Source organism: Tasmannia lanceolata, unplaced genomic scaffold (assembly GCF_043159265.1).
Source record: "Tasmannia lanceolata isolate RefF3 unplaced genomic scaffold, GAP_Taslan_0.1 ptg000044l, whole genome shotgun sequence".
NCBI lineage: Eukaryota > Viridiplantae > Streptophyta > Magnoliopsida > Canellales > Winteraceae > Tasmannia > Tasmannia lanceolata.
This window is the reverse complement of record NW_027518721.1, coordinates 5,493,040-5,498,794: the sequence shown is the minus strand read 5'-3', so window position 1 is coordinate 5,498,794 and position 5,755 is coordinate 5,493,040.

The window sequence follows — 5,755 nt, the reverse complement described above, 5'->3', positions numbered from 1 at the left end:
ATGAAAGAGAGAGCAATAAGAGTGAGAATAATAAGAGAGTAATTGAGGGTGTGAAATGGAGGGAGGGGGAGGGATATTTATAAGACTTGTAATATAATGAGTTACCAAAATATATGTTGGGGGGTTTATTTTGGTAAAAACATGTGTAATCCCTAAAGTATCTCCAAATATAGTTGTTGGGGAGCGGGTTATTTGGGTAAAAACAAGTAAAATCACTAATGAACCCCCCAAATATAGTTATTAGGGGGGGTTATATTGGTAAAAACATGTGTAATCCCTAAAGTACCCCCAAATATAGTTGTTGGGGGTTATTTTAGTAAAAACATGTGTAATCCCTAAAGTACCCCCCAAATATAGTTGTTGGGAAGGGTATTTTTGGAACACAAGAAATTACACAATGTAATTTCCGAAATTACACAATGTAATTTCCGAAATTACCCCCCTCACTAGCCATTTTTTCTAACTTTATGGGGAATTTTTGAGAAAACACAAAAAATTTCAAACAAACACAAAAAACAAAGGCAAAATTGCTAGTGGGCCGTGCCGTGCCACGGGCCGGGCCGTGCCACAAGTCGTGCCTTGCCATGCCGGTTCTTGCCGGCGGGCCGGCAAGCCTAGCCTGGCACGACCTACTCCTTCTTGCCGTGCCGGGCGTGCCGCGGGCCGGCACTGCCCAATTGCCACCTTGAAGCCACCCACATGTAGCGTAAAAGGGTAGTCATAAATCATAATAAATACATGAGAGGGGGCTGGCCCGAGATAATTTCTTGGGTAGGTAGGGTTCTGGAAAACCCAACCCACATGACCGGAAAAAATGGGCATATCTGTGATTTATGACATTGCAGACCTAGGTGCATTCATAAATCATAATAAATACATGAGAGGGGGCTGGCCCCAAGTCAGAGGTGCATTCTTTTAAGAAGGAAACTACTTTTTCACATTGCAGATCTGATTACCTCAATGGAAAATAATTTGTAATGCTAGTGATAAATCGACCCCCATATATCTTAGATGGACCTCTTTTTAATGTAAAATGTTAGGGCATTGAATAAAGTTGCCATCTGCCGTTAAACACCGTAGAAGTGTACAACTCACATGCCCTAACGTTTTAGGTTAAAAGGGGCCGATTTAAGATAAATGGGGGTCGATTTATCAATCCCCTTATGAAATTTCATGAATCTTTCATTTTGGGTCACCGAACCAAAGATTGTGTTGGTTTTTTCAAACTTAAAACTGAGCCAACCCAACAAGACCCATGATTTCAGAACCCAACCCAGGGTTATTTTCTATGGGTCTGGTAAAACCCGACCCAAGTTGCGGACTTAGCAGTTAGTCTATTCCTTTGAACTATGTCCCCACTATCTGATTTTGTAGTTACATTCTAACTGTCCATTTTGCGAAACTTTCTTACCACCATATCTGATTTTATAGTTGGATCCTAACTACCTATTCTGTGAAACTTTCATATCTGATTTTATAGTTGGATCCTAACTACCCATTTTGTGAAACTTTCTTACACTACAAGAAAACACCCATGGCCACAAACAATATTAAAAAATATAAAATTAACGACAGGTTTTACTGTTGCAACATACCACATATAACAAATTCACGATGAAAATATCCATCACTATATAATTTTAAGTGGTTAGTTATTGCGACAGTAAGGTTGCTCCATTGTGACCTCGTGTTCACGAGTTCGAGTCACAGAAACAGTGTCTCTACAGAGCAGGGATAAGGCTGCGTACATCTAGCCCTCCCTAGACCCCGCAATGGCGAGAGCCTTGTGCACTGGGCCGCCATTTAGTTATTAAGACAGTTGATTTTCTGTTATGGAAAATAATTTTATGTTTTTTACTTTAAAAAAGGGGATGGTTTTATAACTGTCGTCAAATCTGTCGCAAAAAACTTTTAGTACCAGATAGTATGACAAAATTTTTTTTTTTGTTTGTAAATGCATTCAGCAACGACTTTCATCTTTTACCAATGAATTTTGTCAGTCGCTAACGAGTGTATTTCTTGTAGCCATCCATCCTTTGTTTATGGCGAAAAGGACTATCCTGAGCACATGATAAATGATAAATGGATTTTGATCATCGTACGTCTGCGTCCTAATTACGATGGTGATATGCCATGGTCCTAATAACAGATGTTCATCCATTGATCACCTTTTCATTTTGATCATCACAGTTGTGCCCTAACTAATTGGGCAAGTGTTATAGTCCATATAGTTATATAGTCTTCAATCCAAAGTGTGTGTGTGTATATATATACATATAGACACACACACACACAGAGAGAGAGGAAAAGGAAAGTGTTTATGAGCTCGAGCTCAAAAACTCATGTGGGCCCACATTTTTCGGGTTATCTAAAGCATTCATTTGAAAGGCCCTTACATGGATAGGGTGCCTACAAAAAATCAAGTCCATAGGATCATCCTAACCCTTCCATTTGTGTAGGGAAAAAATGGGCATATCTGTGGAGAAACAGTATCTGCCCATTTTTCCCTCAACTTTTGGATAGGATAGGATGACCATATGGACATGATTTTTGGTAGGCACTGTATCCATATAAAGGCCTTTCAAATGAATGCTTTGGATCACCCCAAAAATGTAGGCCCAAATGAAATTTTCACGCTCGAGCTCAAATAACCTCATCTGAGCTCAAGCTCAGAAACACTTTACTCTCTATCTCTCTCTCTCTCTCTCACACACACACACATATATGGGAAAACTGTTCATGAGCTTGAGCTCATATAGCTTATATGAACTAGGGTACCACAAACACATGGGCCCACAATTTTTTGGGTGATCGAAGGCATTCATTTGGAAGGACTTTCCATAGATAGGGTCTGTACCAAAAATCAGGTTCATATGATCATCCTAACTCATATATATATATATATATATATATATATATATATATATATATATATATATATATATATATATGGGGAAAGTGATTGTGAGCGGCCCCTCATATAAACTTATATGAGGTGACCGCTCACATTTTTTGGCTGATTCGAACCGGTCATTTGATAGGCCCTGACATAGATTGGGGGTGCCCAAAAAATCATATTCATAGGATCATCCCAACCCTTCGTACTGTGGAGGTGAAAGAGGGGAAATTGGACGGGTAAGTGGGCAAATTTATACCCGCCCATTTTCCCCGCTTTCACCTCCATAGTTCTAAGTGTTGGGATGGTCCTATGGAGCAGATATTTTGGGCACCCCCTATCTATGTCAGAGCCTATCAAATGACCGGTTCGGATCACCCAAAAAATGTGGGCCCACCATGTTTTTAGCGGTCACCTCATATAAGCTTATACTAGAAGAGAAACAAAGAGAGTTTTTTGAAAATTCTATGAGAATTACACATCACTTTTTTTTTTACTTTTTTTAACAAATGCACCCATTCAACCCACATATTTTCAATCCTACCCCCTCCTTTATGCTTTTTAACAAAGGCACCCATTAAAGCCACATAATTTCAATCTTACCCCCCTCCTTCATGCTTTTTTAATAAAAAATCTTTAGGGTGATCTTAACCATCCGATTGAAGAGGAATTATGGACACCTCTATAGATTGGAGGGCTATGATCAGCCTATGGAAATGATTTTTGGGGCACAACCTATTTATGTTGTGTTCCATCACATAGACGGTTCAGATCAACCTATGATGTGGTCTGTACAGTTTTTTGTCGGCCCGTGCGGGCTTTTTTACTAGTATATATATATATATATATATATATATATATATGAGGAAAAGGATTGTAAGCTCGAGCGTACCAACCTTATGGTACGTTCGAGTGCCCAATCACATGGGTCCCACATTTTTTTGTGGTGATCCAAAGCATTCATTTGCAAGGCCGTGTCATAGATAGGGTGTGTACCAAAAATCAGCTCCATTGAATCATCCTAACCCCTCCAAAGTGGAGGGCAAAAATGGGCAAATTTGTGGACAAACAGTGTGTCCATTTTGACCTCCACAAATGGATGGGTTAGGATGATCCTATGGAGCTGATTTTTGGTACACACCCCATCTATATAAGGGCCTTTCAAATGAATGCTTTGGATCATCCTAAAAATGTGGGCCCACATGTGATTGGGCACTCGAGCGTACAATCCTTTTCCTCTCTCTCTCTCTCTCTCTCTATATATATATATATATATATATATATATATATATATATATATATATATATATATATATATTGTGGGACCCGATCCCGCGAGAGGGGGTGGGGCGCGAGCCGCCACGATCTCCCTCTTGGTCTCTCGTACCCACGCGATTGGCGTGTGCATTTTAATTATTGATTTTAATTCGTCTTTTATATGAACTTGGGATCACTAAGGCAATCCGAATTTCACACAAAAGAGACTGACAGAGTCGCCACCTAGATGTGGGATCCAGGACCCATAATTAACCAGAAATTTAGACTCGCTACCTGGTTACAAGAATGGAAGGTATGGGGATTTATCCACCACATGCACCATTCCTGCCCGATAATCGGTCTTCGATTCCAAAAGCTAACTCTTTTAAATTTATTTTAAATGGCTCATTCAACTCTTTGTTAAGGTGCTAACTACGGGACATGCATCCTATGATCTAATTTCAATGTGAATCCTAAGTGTGTATCTTGATTTCTAATTTGTTTGAATTCAATCTAAGTGAAAGTTCTCCTAAAATTCTAATTTCATGGAAAATCCTAAGTGATTTAATTAAGCATTTACAAGAAAATTAATATACAAAACACCACAATTTGTTGTGGTGCCGACTCGCGGTTGGTATGCCATCAGACATCCAAGCTGCCTACGTACCCAAGCCTCACTGGGATCAGAGTCGACGTAGTTCGGTGCACCTAAGCTAAGCTACATATGCCTAACTCAACTAAGACACCGACCTAGACGGATTTGACTGTTTCAACAGTTTTAAGAGGAGTTATTTAATTCAAGTTGAGAATTTTATTATCCTAAGATTTCATCTAAGATTCTATATGATTCTTATCTAAATGCAAGTTGTTCCTTAGACTAATGCAGGTTAGCCTACATCCTAGTTTATTAGGCTTGTCCTAGGGAAAGATTGGGTGACTAGTGTAACTAGACCTATGGCACGGTTGCTATCCATAGCAAGCGTACGTGATGAGGCTGGACTCCTAACTCTAGGACTCCCTAAAACCTAAGACTCCCTAAAACTTAGGACAAGACACGACACCAGTATTCCTAAATTGGGCTCTAAGGGTTCTTATGACAGAAACCGTAATCCAATGGTTCCGACAGACACGAGATGAATCGATTTCAGTTCTTGAAGTTAATTAATTTCAGATTTCAAGGATTTTCGGTTTCTGGACATTCAAGGATTACCAATGGTTCTAGGGTTCACCAATTTCGGCCCAGAATAGCATCCAAGGAAGGGAATCGTGCGCTCTTTCCTTGTGCAATTTAATACTTAGGTTATAGCACCTTATTGCCTGGCATATCTCAGAATTTCCGTGGACAGTAACCTCGAAGCCAACAACGTGCTATAGCTTAAATATTCAAATTGTCAAATATCGAGTGCAATAGGGATACGATTATGGATGCACTGGCCATTTTTCCAGGGAAATCTAAAGATCCTAAGATTTCTCTTTCAATGGATTGTGGAGTTAATATGTGACAGAGATTTAAGGTTCCTTAGGAGCTTTGTGAAGATTTTTAATTAATTTCGAATTTTCAATGAATTTTATCAGCTTTATACCATAAGAGTGATTTTACAA